This window comes from Cynocephalus volans, chromosome 4 (genome assembly GCF_027409185.1).
Source record: "Cynocephalus volans isolate mCynVol1 chromosome 4, mCynVol1.pri, whole genome shotgun sequence".
Taxonomy (NCBI): domain Eukaryota; kingdom Metazoa; phylum Chordata; class Mammalia; order Dermoptera; family Cynocephalidae; genus Cynocephalus; species Cynocephalus volans.
This window is the reverse complement of record NC_084463.1, coordinates 70,723,950-70,750,819: the sequence shown is the minus strand read 5'-3', so window position 1 is coordinate 70,750,819 and position 26,870 is coordinate 70,723,950. Positions and strand designations below refer to the sequence as shown.

The 26,870-nt window shown below is 35.8% G+C and overlaps 1 protein-coding gene across 2 annotated transcripts in view; it reads right to left on the bottom strand.

Annotated features, from left to right (window-relative positions):
- PDGFD (platelet derived growth factor D) overlaps positions 1 to 26,870 on the bottom strand; it is a 229,713-nt gene that overhangs the window by 81,209 nt on the left and 121,634 nt on the right. The window lies entirely within an intron of this gene.

The following is a 26,870-nucleotide window of genomic DNA, read 5'->3' as shown; positions in this document are numbered from 1 at the left end:
GTTGAGCTTTCACTTTCTGTACAGGACTTCTCCCCGTTCCGTGTGCTCTGGCCCAGGCTGTTAGATCGTGCAGTGGCGACCCCACCGGGTGTGTGGTTTCTGTCGAGTCTCCGCCTCCCTGGCCGCTTGTCTCCCCACTCTGTGCACACTGTGCTGGGTTGGGGCGTGTCTTCTGCACCCCTCCTCTATCAGCTGGGCCTTCAAGACCCTGCTCAGCACCGCCTCGCCCAGGAAGTCTACCAGGTTTCTGCTAGGCACAGACGACCGGTCTCTCTGGGTGCCTTTGTAGCACTGTGTAGATCTTTTTCGGGTCTTGTTCACCTTTGTATCCCCCCGGTATAAACCGAGTCTAGTGCCCGCCTGCAGCCTGCTCTCCGGCAGGTTCAAGCGGACCTGGGAACTCTCCTACCACACTATTCCCAACCAGAAATTCGTTAGGCTTTTTTCCAAACTGGTGGTCTCAGAGATGGTATCTGCCTCCCAGTAACAGGAAGTTTACCGGGGCTTGAGTCCAGGGTGTGGTGGAGTGTCCTCACAATCCTTCTGACCTTTTGGGTTTTAAGCAGGAGGTGTCAGAAAAGTTACCACAGAGTTAACTGAGGCGGCGCGCGCGCGGCCCGGTCCGGGAGCAGCGGCTCGCGTTCCCCCGCCCTCGGCGTCGCACCCCCAGACCCCGTTCGGGCCGGGCCCCGCTCGGTTGCTGGCGGCCGAGCCTATAGTGCTTATTTTGAAGGCATTGTTCTCAGCACTTTGCATGTGTCATTTATAGTCTAATCATTTTATGTGTATGACCTCCTGTGTGTGTGTGCACACATGTGCACATACGGGGACATATATACTTACAGCCACTCTCTGAGATAGGTAGTATTATTACCAACATTTGATAGATGAAGATTCTGGGGAACAGAGAGGTCAAGTAACTTGTTCAAGGTCACAGAGCTAGTGAAGGGTGGAGTCAGAATACAAACCTAGGCAATCTGGCCCCAGAATTGATGCTCTTAACCACTGTACTGTAAAAGGTGTTCCTCCTTCTCAGTCTGAATTTGTGAGAGGAAATTTTATATTCTTTGTTATCTGTAATCCACTTTGACTTTTGAATCACATTGTTTACATATAATTTATAACTTTATGCCAACTCAGGGCTATTCTCAGCAGAAGAGTTAAAATGAATTATAGATACAGAGAATAACCTATCAGGTTAAACCTCAGATAACTACCAAAGTATTATATACAGAGTCACATTTCTGAACAAAGGCATTCACTTTGGTGTTCTAATAATAGCTAACATTTATGGAGCAATTATTATGTGAGGCACTCCAATAAGTGGTTTAAAACCACTATTTCATTAATCCTCACAATAACCCTATGCAACTGGTAATATTCCCACTTTACAGAGGAAGTTCAGGAAGTTTAAGAAACTTGTGACCTCAGGGCACGAAGCCAGTGGCGGAATCGAGATTTGACCCTAGGCAGTCTACTTTCAGAGCACACAGGCTTAACCAGAGCACTGTATTAGCTGTTAAATCACACAGATAGTAAATAAATCACTTTTCATAGGTAGGGAATAACTTCTACGTATGTTTAGTGGAACGAATACAAAGTTTATTTTACATTTTAATACAGAAGGAGGTACACATCCTCATAAACTCTGAGCTATGCATTTGACTTTTAAAAAAAGGCCAATTAAAACGGAGAATAAAAAAAGCCAATATATTATATTCATCTATTCTGTCCCCAGCCCTTTAACAAATTTGGCTCACCCAACCAAGTATCCCAGGAGCTCATGAAAAGTCAGTGCAGGGACTCTAACTTGTCTCTGGAATTCATCTAGACCATCGGTTCTCAAAGTGTGAACCCAGACCAATATCACCGGCACCACCTAGGAGCTTGTTAAAAAGGCAGATTACCATCCCAGACCTACTGAAGCAGAAATCCTGGGGGTAGAGCCAGCATTATGTATGAATTATATGTCAATAAGCCCTCCAGGTGAATCTGATGCACCCTAGACTTTGAGAACACTGACCACCTCACACTTTCTACTATCTTGCTTCTTATTTTCAACTTCCCTGGTTCTTCCACCTCCTTGCTTTGACTCCATACTTCACATGTGGTTTTTCATCTCACCTCCTTGATCGATGACCTGTCTTGGCCTCGTTTTCCTGTCTTTGACCTCGGAACCTCCTTCAGGACATCATTTCTGGTACACAATGATCTAAAGGCAAGAGCCTACATATCTGTGTGCACTTGACACTGTGCATCTGAGGCTCATCCCTTATCTCAACTTTCCCCATTCATGGAAAAGTCATCCCTGATCCCAGTATATATATGTATTTGATGATCCATAGTCACCTAATAATGCTTAAGGAGACATGAAACTATCAATAATGGTAATACTTTTATTTTTTCTGCTAGAACATATTGTTTATGACAACATCAGATAGAAAGGGAAAATGCTCAGTTGTTGAAATAAGTATTAAAATATTTGATCAATGATTCTATAGGAACAAACATCTAGTTGCAGGATGTGCCACCTCACACAAATTTGGTGGAACAGTGCAGACACACCCATTTGCCTCACTGTCCCCATAAGACAGCCAGGAACAAATGGCATGACTGATAGTCACAAACCCTATATTCTTCAGCTACAAGCCAAATGCAAAGCACAGTTATAGAGTCAAGAAATTCCCAACTTGCAAAGGGATGTATTATAAAATTTCATTTGTGAAATGGCTGTTTTATGATCATACAATATCTCATAGAAACAACATTTGCCCAGAATGTAGCTAAACAATATGTGAACCATACACTTCCATTTCTGCTGCTAAACAATCACAATAAGCTCACTTAATTTGCAATACAGTTTATAAACATCCATTTTGTACATCCATCATAAAAATAAATAGGAAGTAAATATCATTGCTTTCATTCTTTATTTTTATTTTTATTTTTTTTTATTACCTTAACAGGTAAGAAAAGCAATAGAGAGAAGTTAAAGTGATTTGTGGCGAGAGGAAAGAGCTGGGTTTTCAATTCAGCTCTACCATGTTCTAGACCTGGTAACTTTCCCCAGTGCTAAAACAGCAGTACTAGATGCACCATGTCATCTTTCTAGATTCTGTTTGCTAAACTAATACTTGAGGGGGCTGGATAATGTGGCATTTAAAATTCTTTTCAGGTTCGAATGACATGACACCTCAACAGTTTTCTTTCAAGGGACAGACTTGCCAGTGGTTTGACCACAGCTAACAGGCAAGATAGAAGCACTTTTGCCATCTGAAAATGATATTACCTATAATTGTATACTATCATCTAAAATAAGAGTACGGATGGATGATTTCGACGAGTTGTTCAAACACATATTGTTTAGGGAAATCTTTATTTCTTATTAACTAGAAAAGTGTCCCAGGCACATAATTAGCCATTTACCAATCCATTTGTGCTGAACACATTATGGAGGAAATAAATCTTTTAATGTAGAAACAATGTATTCTAGCTTTTGCTCTCTTTAAAACAAAAGACTTCTCTCTGAAGCTGGCTAGGTATAAGAGAGAAAAACTGAAGATACTCAAAGGTGCTTTATAATTCCTTTGGAAGTTTCATAGGAAAGTGAAAAAAAAAAATCATATTGCAGAATGTTAAAGCCCTGAGGGAAAGGACCATTTCTCGTTCATTTTGGTAACCCCAGTACCTTTCCAGTCTGGGCATCTGGAGATAACTCAAAATGTATTTGTTAAACACATTCATGGATGAATGGTCATTGCAAATAATGCATATTCAGAGTTCTTAAAAACTGAAAGACATTTTGAAGTAAGAAAACAAGTAAAATGCAGTTTTATCAGCAATGAAACAGTAAAATGCCCCAAATATTTTATTTCTAAGAAATTCAACATCAGTGTAGCTGGTGGGCCTGACATTGTGAGGACACATTTAACATGAGCATTAAAGGATTATTTTCGGAGAGTTTCATTGAAATGATCCTGCTTGCCATCTGGTTTAGATATTAATTTTGAAATGAATACCTCTTATTCTGACCTTGATCCATCAAGTAACCTACGAGCTGCACCAGAGTCAGTCAGGCCCTCCCACACTTTAAAAAGTTGTGATCCAGAAAGAAAAGAAAAGAAAGTCTGGAATAAAAGTAAGAGGCTTTGCTGTTATACAAGTATTTGGGGATGGCTTTCAGATTTATTAAGCAATATATGAAATCAGGTGACTAACTAGATCTCACAGGTTTTCATCCTATGCAATCATCTCATTTAGAATAGCAAGCTCACCAAGAGGAATCAAAAATCAGTTCTGTGCTTTGCAAATGTATTATTATTATTATTACTAATTAACCCCCTAAATAATTTCTGCACTCTCTCTCAACAAATAATAACATAGTATAGAAAAGCATCCCAGGGCGCAAAATAGTACCTTCATTGGTGAGACACGGTGCAGTGTATTGCTGAAGAGGCAAAAAGGAAACAAGGGAGAGATGGAGAATATAAAAGAGAGTAAGAAGTTCCTAATTTAAAAATGAATAGGTTGATTTGTAGAATAGACCCTAAAATACACAACTGGTATTAAATTGAATTTAATTAGATAACTTTCCATAAATTACCTTCTAACTTAAAAAATACAGGGTTGGAGTCTCACCATGTGAACTGATAAAGGTGAAAATTAGACTTTAACAATTTTAGTTTAAAAATCAGCATGAAAGCTTTTTCAAAATGTTTTTCTCTCAGTGTTTGCTAAGGCACTGAAACTTGCAATCAGTGAACTAAATTCCTCCTGGGGCTATGAATGGGACAATCTTCATTAAGGAATTTTTGGTTAACACATGTTCCTAGTGAGAGCCACTCTTCCAAATGCCCACATCAGCTTTCTAAAAACAACATCCACCTGTGCTCCATCTAAGTCCAACCTTTCAGAAATTCAAGAGCAAAGCTCATTCAACGTCAGACAATTATTTAGGATTCTTTAGCAGAGATTTTTCTAAGAAATCAGTAGTTCTCAGGGAGGAGAGAGTTGGTAATTTGCCAGTTCCATATCTTTTTTTTTTTTTTTTTAAATTACGGTTCCTTTTGGCACAAACCAAGGTGTTAACGTTTTATAAACAAACTTCTTCACAGTAACAATTTGGAGACAGTGTTTTTGGAGAGTAATCACTTGTTTATTCCCTGAGCTCAAAATCATTGCTCAAGAATCTGAATCCACCAAAAAAGACAAAAAAGACAAAAAAAAAAAAAAAAAAAGTACTGTAAAGTCCTTTGAACATTTCCCAGAAACAGTCACCAGGAGAGTAGTAATGCCTGAAGTACTATGCTGATTATTATTCCTCACCTCACTAGATCTTTTAATGTACGAGGATTTGTTTTGTTATCATACAGCAGTGAGAAATCATATTGTTTCCTTCGAAATAGCTTGTATTTTATACGTAGGTTATACAGTGATTGTAAAATTATATTAAATTGGAAATAATTGACCTTCCTAAAATAATTTTTAGTCTATTTTTAGAAAATTAAAATCTGGGTAAATAAAGATTGACATAGAATATCCACGCTCTATTTTATCACGTTACGGCAGTTCATATTAACTCATTCTCTGATAATTCTTTTTTCTTCTACTGTAGTCTTATTATGTTGTGATATTGTCATTTACATGTTAAGGATATGAAAAAAATGAAACAATAACATTCAGAATTATAGTAAATGGGAAACGGAAATGTTGGCTGTCATGACAAAATATCAGAGTCAAAGGCTTCTGAACAGAGGGATCCTTTCAATTGTACTAACTTAACACCCCAAACAACAAGACAACCATAATGACAATAATATTTGCTTTAACCACTGCCAACATAGCCTAGAGATACAGAAGATAACAGGCAAAACAGAGAGAAAAGTCTTACCCAGGAGTAAAACTGGATTTAGCATTTTTTTAAATATAATATTTATTATAAGAAAACCAACATTCTTAAAAATATTGTCAAGGAAGACTAAAGTGTGAACTTTAAGCATTCACAGAGAATGAAGATTTTCTGGTATTATTTTACAGGGTAAGTTTTAGGAGGAAGTAATCAATCCAATAAAGCTGATGTGGGATTGAACAATGTGAAACAGAGAAGATAATTACGAGATATCCTAATGATTAAAAAGTTGACCTCCATGGACAAACACAAAAGCATTTTCTTAGTCACGTCTGACCAAAGGACAGACCAATTCCTAGAAAAAAACTGGGAGTTAATAAAAGAACTATGTGGCTTATTATTCATGATGTGTATATATCTAAGTCTGTATTTAATATGTACATTAGTTACATATAATATAATAAATACATTATGTATGTTTATAATTAAATTAAATGTTTATTAAAATTTTAGTTTACTGCTGTTATGGATTCAGTCATTTTTCAATACCAATTTCACTGAATTCCAAAATACTTTTTTCACATTTTAATATTTTTAAATTTGAGAAATATGGTGATTTTTTTTATTAAAAGTAACTGTCCAGTTGTTAGGAAGAGGAGCAAGTTGGGACATGTTTTCATAGCTTTTTGGTGTGTGATTTTGTTGTGTGTGAACTTAGCTTAGGAGATAATTGTTCATCTGATTTTGACCTCAGAGATTTTATTTGGTAGTACCATACATGGATGAATTATAACATATCTGGATATTTGTCACTTGTAATGTTGTACTATGATGCAGCATGAAAATAAAAAAAAGTCTTTATGCAGATAGATGAGTATGAAAAAGAGATAAAAATGTAAATATACTAAAAGATGAGAGAAATTACATCACAATCACATTCGCTGGTAGAGAAATAATCAAGTGCTTTATGGGATTAAAGCTGGGAACTTGTAATATACAAGCAAAACTGTATTTTGATTTGTTACTGATACTCTGGAAAATAAACTCCCTGCCTACCTGAGAAAATAAAATTAAAAGCAATAGAAATTACAAAATATCTCAAAATAGGTAATTGCTGTGAGATTAATATCAATAATTCATACACTGTGTTGGTGCTAAATATCCACCTATCAAAAAGCTGGTGAGTTTCAAGAGAATTATTTAATGTCTAGTGATATGTAACTCAAGTAAGACAAATAAGATGCAATTAATTATATAGAAAATGCAGATGAATTCTCAGCATTCCTTGATATTCCTTAAAATTCTTTTCTAAAAGTGCTGAGCTAAGCAAATCAAGATTACACATACTGGTTACGAAAAAGGTCATATAACCTTGAAGCTATGTATCAATACTGAAGGACAGAAATGATTTAGAAGACTTTTGGAGCTCAGTGTGGAAAAGGCTTGGATTTGGACTTTCGCTGGGATAATGAAATAAAAGAGATCATACTTTTTCTGGATAAATACATGCTATTATAATTTTATTAAAAAGAGTTCTGTGTACTTGTAATGCAGATCTTTTTTTCTTCTCCAAACTATTACTAAATCAATGCTAGGTTATAGAATGGATGGTGTTTTAGAATGAAACAAGCCTTTTGCCTCCTTGTCAATTTTCATGCTAAAAAATCTCTTCAATTTTGTTATCTGGATAGCTGAGCCACCTCCACAGACTCTTCCCTTGGACTATCTACACTGATGGAGTGGTATTAGTCAGGAGAGGGTAGGTTGTACTAGCCTGAATCTCAATGGTTTTAACAATGGAGTTTTATTTTTTGTTCATGCTACATGCCCACTTTGAGTTGGTGGGGCTTTGCTTTCTGTTTTCCCACCCTGGGACCCAGGCTAATGAGGTTTTACCATCATCATATTAGGAGTCATGGCGCAGGAAACCAGGAGATGAATTGCCCATTGGTTTTTAAACTCTTATGGTTACATTTTATTGGCTTAAGAAAACCAAACGGCCAGACCTAACTTCCAACAGAGTAGGTGCCTGGAAGTCAAGGAGAACTGGGAACTGGTCAACAGTTAAATAGTGACTACTGCAGTGGTGTACTTGCTTCCATACACTGAAGTGTAAGATGTGACTTAGCTTTCTGTTTTCCAATGGGTAGCATGATCTATCCATATATCAAGTAACATCTCATTGATATTTTACTTAAATCATGCAATGGTGGTGGGAGAGATGGTCAAGAGAGAAACAGAGGCAGAAGATTCATGGATGAAGACTTGATGACTACAGAGGAAGAAAAATTACACTGAAGTGCCAGAAAAATATATTTGAATAAGTGATACTGATTTTCTTTAAAACTTGTCTTGCTGGGGATGGCAAATAGTTTTTACCCAGTAAATAAACTCAGATAGTGATGGTTTCCTGCAGCATCTTCTTAAGAAGGATTCTGAGCCTGTGTCTACGTTAAATGAGAAAAAAAATGGAAATGATTAATTAACAATGTCTAGCACGGGCCCTGAAAAATAGAAACAGAGCATGTTTTTTACTTTTATTTATATCACTACTGAATCATATTCTGTCTCCTTGTTACTGTATATTTTTTTTTCCTCTTGTCTGTTAACAACAAGATTGTAAATTTCTAGATGGCAATATTGTTCACAGTAGGTACTTAATTACTTATTGAATGAATATTTGTTTGGAAGTAACACAGAAAAACTGGGTGGTATACTTATCTAGAAACAAAGAAATCTCTGGACAAATTAAATTTATATTTACATATTCTTCTGAATCTCTGAGAATATTAAATTAAAATAATAATTTTCACAGAAGCTAATATTTACTAAATATGTTCCAGGCACTATGATAAGTATTTAATGTTTATTGATCCATTTAAAGCTAAAAGCAACCCTATTGTCCTCATTATTACCAATCATTCAGAAATAGGAAGTAATTTCAAGTAGTAGAAATCTGATTTCTGTAACCGATTAGGCAGATCAAGAGGGAAGAACTGAAAAAATGAGGTTCCTATTTACTGGATTTTATCCTTCTCCTCATCTCAATACTTTATATAACCAGTTGTGCTAGTGCTGGTCGACACACAAAGACAAGGTTATCTATGATTCTAGTATATTAATGACAATCAGATAATCTCTTACATAACCAGCAGAAAAGAAATTTGAAGTTATTTTTTGGGAAAAGACCCAAAGTAGTCCATCACTCTATCAGCATTTACTGAGATCTTATAGGGTGTCTGGTGGAAATTAGGACCTGCATTTTGATAGTGGAATAAATTCATGCTTTCATCTTAGGTATGATGCTATTAGGTAGAATGGGCAAGTTTTTGTTTCTTCTGTTGCTATTAATTCTGCAAAGGAAAAGATAGAACTTCCTATTCCCATCAGCTGAAGGCTTCAAGGATATTGCCAGTCTATCTGTCGCTCCAAACTCCGTTAATATACTATTTTTTATTTAATTTATAAACCAGGAGTACTTGCTTTTAAACCTTAGTAGATTTTATTCTGAAGCACATTAAATAAAATTCTAAGTTTTAAATTGACTTAGAGTTGCTAATCTTCTGTGAGATTGCTACAGATGCCATGCTATGAGGAGCCAGCAAGTGAAACAGCATTCTTTTTTCTTCGTAGATTGACAGGTTACTGCTTGAAAAAGAAATGCAGATTTTGTTTATTCTCAAGGGGTCTCAGGTGAGAACAAAGATACATTTTAAGTTAATCTGAGAAAAGGACCAGTTTCAGAGGAAAGAAGAATTACAGGTCATCTTTTTTAGTACTTCAAAAGAAAAAAAAGTAAAGACAGCATTGCCTTTGCATCCAGAACACAAAAAAGCATTTTAAAGCACCTGCGCACATAGGAAAATCATCTATTTCACAATTCCCTTAAATGAGGCAATACGGTAGAAAGCATGATTTTCTAACGAGTACATGTCTCTGTATTAGACCTAGTAACTACGTACTGAATAAAACAGGGTTTTGGGTAAGTATGAAAACTGAATAAATTAAAAAGTACCAGAGTATTAGTATGCATTATATTCTTCAGAATGGCATATTTCACCAAATTATAATATTGTGTGAGAGTTTTGCATGGCTGTCCAATTTAGCTACTCACATGTTTTTCCATTTCTGTTTTCACTTTTAGTTAAAAACAGAGACACAGACGACCCCTTCATGCATACAAAGAGCTCACATGGAAAAACACTGAATACTAGCTGTTTTTACTATCAGTTTCAAGTTTGTGCTACAGAGCACAAAGCCCCAATAGAAATACATTCTCTCTCGATTTATCAGTTTTCAAAGTGTAGTAAGCTCTCAAGAGCCAATTGTTGAATAAATCCTTCTGAAATTTTGCAGAGGGAGAGGCCTTTTACTTTATGTGTGCAGCACCATGATATTTAATCAATCCAATGATCATGTAGGCTAGTTTGGGCTGCAAGTAACAGATGACTTTAAGTAAACTCAAAGTAACTTTAACAATAAGAAAAACATGTCATCTCACATATGAAGTCTGGAGGCAAAACACTTTCAGATTTGGTTAATTCAGGGCTTTGTGATGTAGTCATGCCCTTTCCATCTTTCTGTTCTGACATCCTGGGTATGCTGGCTGCTCTCCTCAAAACATAACAGCAGCTCCAGCTATCTCCTCACAGTGTTGGATTCACAAGCCAAAGAAAAAGCTTTTCTCAGGCAGGCTGGTTAGCTCAGTTGGTTAGAGCACAGTGTTGTAACACGAAGGTTAAGGGTTTGGATTCCTGTACCGGTCAGCTGCCAAAAAAAAAAAAAAAAAAAGGCTTTTCTCCACATGACTTTTTGAAGGTGGAACCATTCTGAAATCCTCATCCCCACTCTGTCTCCCTGGGCAGAATCTGGGCACATTCCCAGGTCTGTGCCAGTTCTGGCAAAGGGAATGAAGCTTCCAAGACTGACTCAGATACACAAAACGCACTTGCTGGGCTAGGGGAAGCTGCACCTTTGCTGAAGCCCATGTCCACCCACCAGGGTTCTGTTAGTAAGAAAAGAGAAGGAGGCAAGCAGCTGGAGTAGAAATGAATGGCAGTGATTTAGCAGCTACTGTGGATGTCTGTTTTATGTCTGTGTATGTTTATGTGTTTATGTGTATGTCTGTGTATGTCTATGTTTTTATGTCTATGTTTTTAGAAGCTACTGTGTATGTCTACGTTTTAAAAGACCACTTGAAGTATACATTCAACCAATATTTCCTGAGTATATGCTACTTCAACATGAACAAGGAACCATAACCACTGTTGGAATGAGAAAATTAATATACAATTCCTGCTCTGAAAAAGGTCTTTATAATCTGTTTGGTGTGAAGGGACATTGGTAGGACAAATCTTCCCTTCCACCTATGGCATGTAGAACCACTTGAGAAATGTTGATCCCGTTGAAGTGAGATTTGTGAAGAAATGTTCCCTGACTTTTTCAGTCCTCAGAAATCTCTCTGTGATAGTTTCAATGTTTGTGTCCATCTAAATTTACATGTTCAAATCCTAACCCCCAAGGTGATGGTTATTAGGAGGCGGGGCCTTTGGGGAGGTCAGTAGGTCCCAATAGGATTAGTGACCCTAAAAGAGACCCCAGAGTGATTCCTACTATTTCCTTACTAGGTCAATAGTGATAACACTAACTTCTTCAGGGGGGTGCTATAAAGACCCCCCCTCCAAAAAAAAAAAGTGGAAATGTTTTTACGAAATGTAAAGCAGTTTAGAAATGTCATAAGCTAAACAGACACATGGAAAAATAATACAAAGAAATAAACAAACACCAAATGAATTTCTAGGCAGGAAATATTTTAGGAGTTGAGAGGATGAAGAAGCAGTTTTTTAGGAGATTTATTGCTTCATAGAGGAGAAGTTACATATGTAATAAAATGTAGAGATGAAGATATATACTTAATACTGTATTTTAAACTTGGCTTTCCTTGACACTTTTTCAAGAAATGTTAGACCCTGGAGTTATTTCATTAATTTTTTTTGTAATAAGTTTGAGATGACTGTGACTGTTGACATAATACACTGAAAATATAAACTCCATAAAGTATGACCTGATTTTATCTATTTAATCTCTCCCAGAGATATTACAAATGATTTATTGATAGCTTCTAAATGAAAATAAAAAAAAAAATGGAAAAAATGTTCCATTATAAAAAGAATAAGATAATATGTAGGACAAAGAATATAAGTATTAATAATAGCAATAATTATTTTATTTTATCACAGCTGTATTTTGAATAGGTATCTTGTACACATCAAGGAACACAAAAATGTTTCTAGAATATGTAAAAAGAGGCAATGAAAAACATTTTTCTATTTAGATCCAGGGAAATGACTATATTTTAATAGTACTAGATTTAGGGAATGGTTATATTTTGTTCTCCATTTTTCTTCTGCATTTACATAATTGCTAAATTTCATATTTATTCTAATATGCTATTTCATGCATGAACCTAATGGAATGGTTTCAAATAGATAGGAACATTAATGCCAATATAAAGGTACTGAATTCATTATGTTTTAACTTCAGTTCTGGGGATTTGTATAATCTACAGTTAGCGAAAGAATTGAAATCCTGGATTAAGGGATACATTTTCCTAGACAAGCTCTAGGGCAATGCTATTCAAAGTGCCTGTCTGCTATGTGATAAGGACCTTGAACCAGGTTGAAAACGTACTTGCTTCTTTCGTTGACAACTCCTTGCTAAAAAAAACAATTTTAGCAAACTAAACAATGTCCTTAGGATCACAGCTAATCTACATTTGGTACAAATTCCTTATCTTGTTGTGGAATGAAAACAAAGGTTTCAAGCAATGGCAGCTGGCTCATGGATCATATTTGAACTGCTTTGGTTTAGGGAAAACTAGAAATGCATTGAGTCTCTTCAGGCTGACCTGCTGAATAACTAGTCTTACTAGTTGGAGAATTATCCTAGAGTTGCCTTGAACAGAATCGCTTTGAGAGAGGAAAGGGCTGTGAGGCCAATTCTCAAGGCATACTATGGTAGATTGCATTATTGTTCTTCATCTTTTCAAGTTTCCACATTCTTTGTAGTACTCCCTCTACAGTTAACCACTTTATTTTCCTGTCCCATTGACATGGGGACTGAGAATGTAACTTGATTAAAACAATAGAATTCAGGCAAAAGTGCTGGTAGCCAATTCTAAGCTGAGGTCTTAGGGGTTATCTGGTGTTTCTTAACTCTCTTGTGCTTCTGCTACTGCTGTGAGAAGCACATGTACTGGGTAGCGTGGTAAGCCAAGGATGAGAGACACATGGAGCACATCGAGGTCAACCTGAATCTAGAAGCCAGCACCATCCGAGCCTAGTCTAGGTCTGTCAAACCCCATTTGACCCCAACACAAGAGAGAGAATAAATGATTTCTGTTTTAAGCCACTGAGCTTTGGAATGGTTGTTACATAGCTTATTATGCCAACAGCTAACTAATGCACATAAGAATCATACTTTCCAAAATTCAAGGTGGAAGAGGGCTGCTGACATGGATAGTGTTGGTGGGGGATTGCTCACATCTTGGCTAGAGGCACAGTGGAAGAACTACTATTCCCCTTCAGGGCTCTGATGCAGGACATGACCATCCTTTTGTATTTTCTACTCCAGTTAGTGTAGCCAAGAACGAAAACAGAATGTAATGCACAAAGGCCAGTACTATGTAAAGGAAAGAAGAATGCTTCAAACTGGGATATGACAGAGACTTTAATCATTCACTAAAGAGTAGAGATTTTAAGATAATAATAGAATGCATGCAGGCTGAAATATATTAAACTATACTCTTTAGTTTGCTTTCTTAAAATAGGCTAAAGTAAAAGTAGAATTTGTATTTCACAGTGTGGACTCAATTGATCTTCCACTATTCTTTGTATTTTCCTTTCAAGTTCTAACTTAATGGATCCCATCAGGATATTGTTCAAGATTAGTAATTGGACTCAACAGCCTTAAAGGGACAACTGCATTAATTTATGTCGTCTCTGTGAGTAGACTGAACAAAAGGACTGCTTATAAAATAATGCTTTCGTAATCATTGTTTAGAAATGTGACATACCAGTAACATATACCTTCTGCAGCACTAATAAAGAATGGATTTTAACATACCAATTTCCTAAGATCAATTTCCAAAATATTTGGTCTCAACCACACTATGGGAAAGAAAAAATTTGACCTTAAAATTTATGAAGTTAACAGTGACCATATTTTATCTGTTTCTGTTTTTACTGTTAAGCCAAAATTTGGTGTATATATCCAAACCTTAACAAATATTTAGTTAAATGTAGACACATACACACACACTAAATTTGCAGACTATTTTTGTTGTTGTTAAAGTTTCCCGGACACTATGTGGGTAATAACTATATAAAAATGTAAAAATTGTACTTTTTTTCCTTAAAGATTTATTGGTTTGTACCTCCAGATAGTCAAAAATGAAAACTATGGAACAACTATCGCCCAAAGGAGCAAAAGATACACACAAACCTTTGATTTAGTAACCACAGCCAAATTCTGCAGTAGCTCACTTAATAAAAGTGGTTACAGTCATTCTGGGGGGCTCCCCAGGGTGAAATGTTCCACTTTTTATAGCTTTGTATATAATTAAAAATCTGCTGCAACTATGACCTTGAGCATCTTCTGGAAAAAAGGTATAATTAAATAACTAGAATCTCTAGTAAATAACAGCTGCAAGATAAGCAACAAAAATGCCTTCCGAGCAGTGTTTTATTTACATCTTTCTGAACTGAAAACTTTTTTGCTTCAGTGCATTTCAAATAGAACATCAGGAACGTTGTCTTTTCAGGGAGCTCTTGATCTCCATGGTTTGCAATTAAGGTGAAGATTCTTCCATCTCAATTCACCAAAGAAAGACATATACAATCATTCTTAAAATGCTTCTTCCTACTGGGCAACATTCAAGAAGTGTTGAGTGTAAAGGGAAAAAAAAAGATGACACTGACTATTCTTATATCAATAGTTCTGGCTTTAGCACATAAAAGCACACTATTGATCCATGCTTAGTAAATTGCACAATTTCTCCAACTGTCCAGTCTTAATATTATGTAAAGACAATCCACTGTTATAAAATGCCACATATCTTTTTCATGAAACATGTTATATAGCCATAGAATAAAGATTAAGTGAACATGATCTGGAGATTTGATACGTGGATGCTCAGCATTTTTCTTTCAACAATGAACTAGTATTATAGCCACGAACTCTCAAACGAAATTTTACAGGTTGGGAAAAAGACTATTACAACTTACATATTTACTGCAGAACTTCTCTTATGAACGATTTCCCTGTTATGTCTAAAAGTCACATTTGGAGTGAAATTACCACAACACTTGTCTCTAACAGTAGCCATATTTTAATATACAAAAAATGCTAACCTAAGAAAAACAGGTGTACAAACTTGGGACAAATTGACTAGTGTTAATGTGATTCCAAACATTTCTTCAGCATCTCTGCTTTTTTTTTAAAATTTTTTTTTAAATTTTTAATTTTTAATTTTTAATTTTTAATTTTTTATTTATTTTATTATTTTTTTTAAAAATTTTATTTTGTTAATATACATTGTGGCTGATTATTGCTCCCCATCACCAAAACCTCCCTCCCTTCTCCCTCCCCCCTCCCCCCCAACAATGTCTTTTCTGTTTGCTTGTCGTATCAACTTCAAATAATTGTGGTTGTTATATCTTCTTCCCCCCCCCTGGTTTGTGTGTGTGTGTGTGTGTGTGTGAATTTATATATTAATTTTTAGCTCCCTCCAATAAGTGAGAACATGTGGTATTTCTCTTTCTGTGCCTGACTTGTTTCACTTAATATAATTCTCTCAAGGTCCATCCATGTTGTTGCAAATGGCAGTATTTCATTCGTTTTTATAGCTGAGTAGTATCTACACAATGGAATACTACTCAGCATCTCTGCTTTTGACAACTCCTTATAAGCTTAAGCAAGTGCATCACAGGTGTAACATTAACAAAGGCCCTGAGGGAGAAAAAAATCACATGACCAAAGAGGTGCTTTCTTTTGGAACCCTAGTGAACAAAATAGTTTCATAAAATACATAATTTAGCATTTAGTGTCAATAAGAAATTTTCACTTCGAGCTATAAAGTAGAGTAATAAAATAGGTAAATCAAAAGGATTAATATCTCCAAGTATATGCTTTAAGAATACATTTGAACATGATGATATGATACAAAGACCTGAGACAACACTTTCATTCATTAGCTATGCTGCTAGTCATATCTTGCATGCAAAACAAAGGGTCACAGTGTATGCATTTTCTTCAAGGAACCTCAGTAAGTTGACTGAACTGCATACAAATATCTGATACTTAAGTCACTGTCTTTTCTAATGTTTGATAATATTGTCAAAACAATTAGACACATAGGCCTCTGTCAAAAATGTGCATGCAAATGATCTATTTGCACATATAAGTGTCAAATCTGTATACTCTCTATTGAAGAACTGATCTCAAGAAGTTGTGGGCAGAATGTGGAACATGTCCTTACCAAGTTATATTGCTCAATTTAACTGAGTATCATAAGTGATTGATGCTTTAAAATAAGCCCCCAAATCAATGCCAAGTGGATTTCTCAGGATATCAACATTGAGATTGTTCTTTAAAATTTAAAGAAATTTATGAACAGAACTAAAAGTGTCCAAGTGGGGCATCGAACCTTAGAATACCCCAAGTCCATGTCTTTAAGACTTATGCCAAACTGTCTCCCTGATATGTTTTATTGTGTATTATAATTACCGAATATATAAACCTATAAAATCTACTGACAGGGCATGTTTAAATCTGAATCACCCAGTTTAGAGCAACAGTTGAGAACCCTGTAATAGAACATGTAGAATTAATAACAGCTACACACCCACATGGAACCCTGATCCAGGCACCAAGATTCTGTCCAGATGTTGTGAGGTGCAAATTCATTGTGTTTATCTTTCTGTAAAATCTACATGAACTGTTTGAGACTCTAGAAAAATTATCAGAGAAAAACAAACCCAACACAATGGATAAAATATGTAAACCCCACTCCCTACCACCAAATTCAGTTATCGTTTGTTTCTCTTCAGAAGCTATTGCTGAGACAAAGATGTGCATGCAGGCAGTTATATTTGGGAGGTCAACCTAGGAAGCACAAGTGAGAAAGAGGACAGACTGAGACAAGGACAAGAACTTGAGAGTTGCTGAGGAGGTTTCAGCAAGTTGCCCAGGGGCAGAGAAACCAAGACACAAGGGCACTGGAAATGGGAAGTTGTCGGCATTTTATCAGAACACAAATGTTGGCTCAGGGGGAGGCAGTGAAAACTCAACAGTGCCTGCTTCAAAAGTCCAAGCATCTGTCTGTTGGCCATTTGTATGTCTTCCTTTGAGAAATGCTTGTTCAGCTCCTTTATCCCATTTTTTTAATCAGGTTATTTGTTTTTTTTACTGTTAAGTTGTTTGAGTTCCTTGCATATTCTGGACATTAATCCCTTGTCAGATATATAGTTTGCAAATATTTTTCCTATTCTGTAGGTTGTCTTTTTGCTCTATTAATTGCTTCATTTGCTGTGCAGAAACTTTTTAGTTTGATATAATTCCATTTATTTATTTTTTCTTTTGTTGCCTGTGCTGGTGGGGTAATATTCATAAAGTCTTTGCCCAGTCCTACTTCCTGAAGTGTTTCTCCTATGTTTTCTTTCAGGAGTTTTATAGTTTCAGGTCTTATATTTAAGTCTTTAATCCATTTTGATTTGATTTTGGTATATGGCAAGAGGTACAGGTCTAGTTTCATTCTTCCACATGTGGATGTCTGGTTTTCCCAGCAATATTTATTGAAGAGGCAGTCTTTTCCTCAATGCATGTTCTTGGTGCCTTTATCAAAGATCAGTTGGCTGTTAAGTATATATGTGTTGATTTCTGGGTTTTCTATTCTGTTCCGTTGATCTGAGTGGTGTTTTTATGCCAGTACCATGCTGTTTTGGTTACTATAGCTTTGTAGTATAATTTGAAGTCAGGTTGTGTATGTCTCTGGTTTTATTTTAATTTTTTGCTCAGGACACATGAAAAAAATGCTCAAATTCACTAAGCATCAGGAAAATGCAAATCAAAACCACATTGAAATATCATCTTACCCTAGTTAGATTGGCTATTATCAACAAGACAGAGAATAACAGAGGCTGGCAAGGCTGTGGAGAAAGGGGAACCTTCCTACCCAGTTGGTGGGACTATAAATGAGTGCAGCCATTATGGAAAACACCATGGAGGCTCCTCAAATAACTACAGATAGAACCTGCCATACATGGCATTCCAAAGGAATGGAAATCATCATGTTGAAGGGATGGATACCTGCACTCCCATGTTCATTGCAGCTCTATTTACAATAGCCAAGAGTTGGAACCAACCTAAGTGTCCATCCAAAGATGGCTGGATAAGGAAAATGTGGTATATATACATAATGGACTACTCTGCTATAAAAATGAATGAAATTCTGCCATTCACAGCAATATGGATGAAAATTAGAGAAAACTATGTTATGTGAAATAAGCTAGGCACAGAAAGAGAAACACCATATGTCCTCACTCATAAGTGGGAACTAAAAAAATAAACAAATAAATAAAAAAAGAGAAAGATACAATAATCAGAATAATTTATTGAACTTTCATAAAGAGAGAACAGAACTGAGGCCACCAGAGGTGGGAAAGGGGGAGTAGGAGGGAAGGTTAGTGAGAAGTTGTTAAAGGGCCACAAAAATGATTATATTGTGAAATGGCAAATGTACTAATTATCCTGATTTCAGCATCCCACATTGCACAGGGATTGATATTCAACACTGTACCCCACGGATGTATACAATCACTTATGTTTCAATAAATAAAAGAAATAAAAAAAGAAAAGTACAAGCATCACAAAGTTACAGCATTGTTTATCACCAGCACTGTCTTTCTAAAGAACTGATAAACTTTTCCAGCAACTAGGAAGCAGAGGCAAAATCTTTCTACATCTGTTTTCACCTTTCCCACCTTTTGTCTTGGACCCCACATCATCTGACTTTCAGGCACCACATAGATTCTCTACAGAGCCTGTCAGATGCTCTTTGTACATCTGCCCCCTATGCCAGGACAGCAGGTGGGGAGGCTAGGGTAGGTAGAGGTGTGTTTATGCTGCTCCTGCAATTATACTGCAATTATAAAGCATCTTTGCTCACAACTCCATGGCTGCGGCCGTCACCCATCTTCACCTGACCTCCACCTACTGAATACTGTATTAGGAGTGATTGGTCTCAGCCCATGAGTGTGCCATTGTACTTGTGGTGCTCTGCAATGTCTCTCAGACTATGCTTTCTTTGCCCCCCTATTTTGATCCTAATGCATGCCATCTTGAGAGGAAGCCTGCTCCTTGGCCATACATTCAAAGCATCAGAGACTTAAATCATCTTCTAATAGTCTCAAAAATGAGGTTCTTGCACCTTAAGGTCCATTGGTAAGGGCAGGAAGAAAATATTAGAAATTTTATTTGTATTTATTTTAACTGACCTATTTATAATTTCTACCCCTTTTATATCTTATGTTATACAGTACTACAAATAGTTTTTAAATATCCATTATTGAGTGTAATAATTTTTTTTTTTCATTAATGAGGTGTACTACCAAAAAAGTTTTGAAGCTCCTGCTCTGAGAGACTCCATCTGTTGTCCCATGGCCACAGGATCTGTCTCAATCCAAGTTCTTTAGGGGAACTTCTGGATGGCTGCTATCAAGTGTCTAGAGAAGTTCCCTAGGTTTGCAAACCTCATGGCCTCATGGTTACACTGTCCAGTCAAAATGACTCTGGGTATCTATTCTGAGTGTCTGATCTGCTCAACTTTGTAACTTGCTCTGAGGAGTTGGTTTTAAAAAAGCGTCTGAGGAAAGTGCAGTGTGGAATAAGTCTCCCTCATCATTCCATCCAGCAAGTGACTGTCCACAGCAGTGATTCCAAATCGCAATTTACAGGAAAAACCATACTTATATTCTTGATGTCAATCTCAACAGTTTGGGTGCACACAATACAGACAATACTAACCTGATTCAATATGCAACACTTTTGCACTCTTACTTATGGTAAATGGATGGTCTTTTCACTGCATTCTGTCTACTCAATGATTCTGTGAATACCTTAAGAACAGGAACCTTGTTGTCTTTCTTTAACCTCTAAGAGCACCTTGCAGACTGCTGTGATTAAAAATGGCATTCAGTAACTAGCAGGGACCTTGTTGTCTACTTTCTTTAACCTCCAAGAACACCTTGCAGGCTGCTATGATTAAGAACGACATTCAATAACTTGTTAAAATAGTACACTATTAAGGGATTTGCCTATTCAACTTTTGAAGAATACTTCCTGGTTTTGAAACAGATTTGATCAAGTCTTGATATTAACTCTCTGGGACATCCCAGAATGCAAGGCTGAAGGGGGCAGTGACAACAAGCGCCCAGCCCAAGTCAATAAGAGGTTGAAAATTAATCTAACATATTTCCTTTAGGATTTATAAATTATACTCTTTCTTCTTACTTTTCCAGGTTACTCATTATTGTATTACTCATATGAGGAAAAAATAACTTACTTTGCTAGAGTGCTTTTCTATTACAAGATAAATTCCAATTATTCCTTAAGTCCACATCAAAACCTTACGGAAAAGAGATTATTGCCATCATCCCCATTTTACATAAGACGATAAGGAGGCTAAGATGTTTTGTCCAAGGGCATTCAGATAATAAACAACAAATCCAGAGAACTAAAATTCTACTTTTCTACCTTCAAAGCTACAATAGGCTTTCTTTGTCAATGATCTGTATATTTCACCCATTTCTAGTGTGTGTGTGCACGTGCACGTGTGCATGTGTGTATATATATGTGCGTGTGTGACTGTTTTTCTAAAACTGTAGATAGAGAATACTGTCATTTAATATAATGATAGAATAACATATCTTCATTAAATTTTTGATACCAGTGTTTGAAGATGCCTGTATTTTATTGACAATATTTTTTGGTTACAGGGGCAAATTGAGTTGATATTTTCAAAGATCAGACCTCATGGCCTTCTTGGCAAGAAGTGATGAATTTAGAGCCTATTGTATTAAAAGTATAGCGTGAATTCTTTTTTCTAATTGAGGTATCTTGTATCTTGGATGATTCTAGTTATTTTAGATGAAAAATTCAATACCTTAAAGGAATGATCTTACTTAGGACTATAACAAAGAAGGTAGAAACCTGAGGCTAGCTGCTGGATAAATTTGCTATATATCCATTCCTACAAACACAAATCACACCTCCTATTTGTTGTCGTTTCTTTTTTTTTTTTTCTTCTTTTTTTTTTAGGTTGGCTTGCTGCAAATTCAGAAGCCGATAATCTTGTTTGCTTTAAACTTCCTATAAAGAAATAGTTTCAGATCCCAATTTTAATATCAGAAAACTCAACTACAGTGGTGTTTCACTTTTTGATGTCATTCTTATGCCAGTATATTTAATGCTGTGTAAATGGTAATTTACGAGTTATCCTTAGAACATTGCATCCAGCCACAGGCATGAAAGGCCCACCACAATTCTACATTCTAAATGAAAAACTGCAGTAGAACTTGAAATAAAACCAAGTATTTGTTCAGAGTTAATAGTGTTTTAAGTTGTTTTGAAGTTTAAAAAAAGGGATATTCAGAAAAACAAAAGACTGAAAAACACTTTTGTTGGGGTTGCTTGAGAAATTTCATTTTATATACTGTTTGTAAAGAAAAAAAATCAATGACACTCTCTCTTTTCTCTTCAGCATCATAAATTAGGTCCTTGATTTTGAAAGCTAGGGTACGTGGTTACTCTGATTAGTTCGTGTCCTCTGGAGGCCTCCAAAGAGGAACTTCTGTGAATAAGCGGCACTGAAATATTTTACCAAGACACGAGTAAACAAGAACGTATCAGCTGTTAAGCACATTTTATGAGCTCAGTGAAGTAGAATATTTGTAAGTGGAATGGAAATGATAACGCAACAGAGAATTGGCGTGTGAGTTCCGTGTGTCTCAGAACAGAGAGAGCCCACGGAGACATTAATGTTCCCAAACCATTCTAGTAATAAAAAGGAAAATTCATGGACCTGATGTAATTTACATGGTCTAAGAAATAATTCTTGTATTTAGGCTGTTAAATTTATTATTTCTGAGAAAAATAGGTGAGTTGGTTTATCTTTTGTTATTTTAAAAAATGAAGCTTTTGTTTATCAGGCTTTGTTTCTCATTTTCCTAGTTGCAATACAATTAAATTCTATAGACAGATGGGCTTTAGCCATGCTAATTACCATGGCGATCAATTAACTCAGCTGCTGTTTAGAATAGAGAAAGCTACACGAACAACAATCTGGAAATTTTGTCTTTTGTAAGACAGTTGTAGAAACCTCACCAATCATACATAAAATTCATAACATGTCCAAATGTCCATGTTGTTGTGGTACAATGGGTTTTTTATTTATTTGAGATCTTCCAATATACGTCTGTCCTGTCAAGAAACTAACATACACTCGTTCTACAAAGATGGACCAAAAATGTCAACCTAAATGAAGTGACTAGCCATATAATTAGATTTTGAGGCTTCTTGGCTGGCAGCTGGAGGCATCAGATCCTTCCTGTTCAGGCAGACTGTGTGCAATTACTCTGTACTCTGTTAGGAGAATCATGCCTCGGAGGTGAATTTTATTAAAACTGGTTACTTTTGGAAAGTTTTGTATTGTAACGCCATCAATGCCTTCTTTAAAATTAAAGTATCATATCCATTATTACATACATTCACATGAAAAGCACTCACAAAAACTTCTGGAAGTCTCCGATGCAGTCTCTATGCATTTTCCAGTAAAATATCTCCACAGGCTAGAGAATAACAAAAGCTAAGACTGATGAGCCATGTAATGCCAAAGTCTTGAAGCAATCTTCACTAACTGTAAAGCCTATGAAGGTGAACTGAGAAAAAAAATCTATTCAGATTTCAATTCTGGGCACTGTGTGGGCTCTTCCTCATGAAATAAAGACCACCTCTTAACTACTGAAAAGAAACACGGACATTGTCAGTGTGCGTGAATGTTGGGGTTGGGGAGACTGCTTTCTGAGAAGGCTAGATTACTATTCCTTCCCTGCACCAATCCTGCAACCTTAATGCATCCATTTGGTAATAGCACCTACCTTCCCAAAATGGAAAAATGTATATGCATGTGAGAGAAAGAGGTCAAGCAGGTGGTATGATACATCAAAGGAAAGGACTACTCCTTGGAACCCAGGTAGGTACAATTCAACCATGGCTGTGTCCTAAACATTCTTCCAGGCCCACTCCAGTGGCGTGTTTTCCAGTAAGCGTTCTGGATAGTCCCGTCCACTCCCTGTACCCCATCCCACTCCAACAAGTTACTTTACCTCCTCTAAGCAACCACAGCATTTTATTTACACATCTATCATGACTTATTAATTTCTATTACATAAAGTAATTCAAAGTGCATGAGTTTTATCTCCCGTAGTATATGTCTTGTTCTTTGAAGGAGGAAACTGACTCCTATGCATCCTTCTGTCCTCAAAGCCCCTAGCTCAGTGCCTTGCTCATAGGAAGTGGTCATTAAATATTTACTGTGAGAAGTTATTAACATGTTTCTGAGCTCATCTCCAAACCTCAGAATGCTTAATTAATTGTGTAAATACTAAACAAATCTATAATTTTCCCAATACATATACTTCTGGGAAATTAACGTGACCAAGCCAAGACACTTCCAAATAATGATTCTGCCATCACTGGTTTCCCATTAGAATGGACTATATGAGGAAAGACAGAGCACAAAAACCTAGAAATCACAACTAAATTAGAGCCAAATAGAAAAAAAATACAAAGTGGTTTCAAACTTTAGCGGCAACCTCCTGGCAGCAGTGAGAAAGGACTCGTGTAGACGAATAATTTTAGTGTCACTTGTTTTATGCGAACTCTTACCTAATGTGTAGGCCTGTGGTTATTTTGCCATTCATTCAAGCATTTTTGGGTATACATCATGATCAAGACTGTATTAGGAAATTTGGAGGTTTCAAGGTTGAATAAGACAATGTATCTGACATTAAGAGAAAAAGAAAAAAGTCTAATGGAGGACAAATCTCATACAAATAGTTTTAATGAAATAAAAATATAATTTCTAAAATAAAAGTACAATAGAGATTTAATAAAAGTGCTGACTTGCAAACCCCTTTGTGTTTTCCTCCCATTCAATGTTTTAGTCTTATGTACATTATTGGTCTTGGAGGTTAAAGAATATGCTGAGAAATACATGTCTTTTCTATCAAATATCCTAGAAGAGACAGGCACCTACAAGGTGCTCAAAAGGTAACTCTGTTGATTGAATATTAACACCACATGAGAAGGAACTAGCTAATTTTCTCATTTTCAAGATAACACGTGATAACCTAAATGCAATGATGAATTCATGTAGATACTAACAATATTCTGACAAAGAAAATGTATGATGAAGTTATTAAAGTGTATTTGAGTTTATGAATAGGCCACAATGATATTTCTAAACTATATAACAATGTTTCTTAAATGAGTTGATTACAATTTACTCCAAAAGAGTAAACAAAAAATAGTTTGAACGATTTTTCTCCATCTTAGCTGACTTCAGAACCTAAGGCCCTACTATTATTACTACTATTTTTGTGTTACATGGTTATTCTCCACACAGCAGGAATACGTAAGCATTCCTTTTCTAAGGTAACTTGAAAGTCAAGAAACAGGCAAATGTCAACCTACAAAGTCATAATTCTTTTTTATCCTGTTTTTAATTTGCTACACTAAATTTGTTTAATCTATAAATGTTTCTTTCACAAATTATGAATAATCTTTAAGCCTTCAATAACAAGGCATGAGCCCCACAGATCAATTTTTACAATATGATTAAGACATTAGAAGCTACCACAGAGCACAAAATCATAACAGCAAATGTTCCTAAAAACAAATAAGTAAATACACACACACATATATGTATATATAGACTTGGAAAGTATATATTTTAAAAATGCCAAAAGTTGTCAAGAAATTACACATTATTTTCAACATGCAATATATAACTTAAAATGAATCACTTTTTACGATACATTGTTAAAACTACTAATCTATAAAACACAGCAACAAATAAATTAAGTGCATTATGAAAATATTCCCTGCAGGAAAATGACAAAATCTTTCAATTGCACTCTCAGAGTAATTGAAAAGATGTCCTGTAACTTGCTGGCTCTCAGTGTGTGTGTGTGTGTGTGTGTGTGTGTGTGTGTGTGTGTGTGTGTGTGTGTGTGTGTGTGTGTGTGTGTGTGTGTGTGTGTGTGTGTGTGTGTGTGTGTGTGTGTGTGTGTGTGTGTGTGTGTGTGTGTGTGTGTGTGTGTGTGTGTGTGTGTGTGTGTGTGTGTGTTGCCAGCAGAGTGATACAGACTAAATTCTCAGGTCTCATGAGATTCTTCAATTACATATCTCTTTCTATATTTAACAGGTCTTACCATGGTTTTTGAATGACAATGACTGGCAATACTAAGTCTTTTAATTTCATACCTTTTTATATTCCAAACATAAAAATAAAAGCTTGAACTTTCATTACATCATTTTTAATGTGTCTATTAAATAATTAACTATCCGAAGAAATACATGCTACTCATTCATGATTGTTCTGGCATAATTTCTTGCATTATTGAAAGCAAATGAAAGAACAGTAAAAAAATTAGTTGTTTAACCTAAGGGCACGGCTTTAAAAATTCTGCACTTTTCCTAACTTACATTGAAAATCACAAGTGATAATTTAACTGTCTTAATAACTCTCTATTACACTTTAAAAGTAATACCAGGCACATATTTAAAGGAAGGAATCCCGATGTAGCAAGAAAATATATTTGCTTAACAGGATTTAACTATTGTATATGTTACATAATGACATTTATGCAGGTACTCAATTTTTTTTCACAGAAAAGATTTATTTTGCTTTGTAAAGCAATCGACAGTACTTCAAACATCAACTCACTGACTAAGTGAAACCATCGATTAACTTGGATTTTTTTCTGCATTAAGTTTTTAGCAAAGGGCAAATTATAATAGGTATTATTGTCAATTTATTGTAAAAAAATAACATTGGGGTTATTTACTTGGCCAGTGTGAAATCAGTGCCATCTCTTCTATTTTCTGAGTATTTAGGCTATACAATAAGAATTGATTTTCTGAGTGATAGCCCTGAGACCCTGCAGGAGTCTCACATAGCAAAGAAAGATTCAATTATGTTCTTACATGGTACTTACCAAGGAAGAAAAGTAAGGGCATATACTTCACAAAGAACTCCTCAAGAAAAGATGCAATAACCTTCGGTTACCTACATTAATACCCCCAGAAAATTCAGATCACCCATTTCTCAACAGTCTGTGTGAGAGGGACTTATGATATAACATCATTTTATGTTTGGAATGCTTATGTATACTCCCAGTGACTTTAAAGTTGATTACATAATAAGAAGAGGTTTTAAATTATAACTTTGAGTCAAGAGAATTGTATTTTTAGTATTTGAATCACCAACAGTGCTGAGTAAAATGGAAGAATCAAACAATGTAGAAACAGAAGTACTAAACAGCCCCAGGAGACTATGTTTATCTTTTCAGATTCTGGAGTGTTTTGCAACAGAGGTTTAAGGCCTGAATGTGAGGCCGGACTACAAGATCCAAAAGATCCCTGCCAGTCCCGACATCCTGTGATCTATGGAATAACGACAGTTAATTGGCCAGATCCCGAGGCTTTTTGCTTTCCAGTTTGTGTTCTCAGTAAAAGGTAAAATAATAAAAAGCACATAAATGCAAAATGCCACCACCAAAGGTAAAGAATTACAGCAAGATAATAAAACATATCACAAAATTTAATTATATTCAGTATCAAGACAATGGTTATATGAAAAGTTTCTTTTAATGTGAACCCTCAATTTTTGCTTTATCAAAAA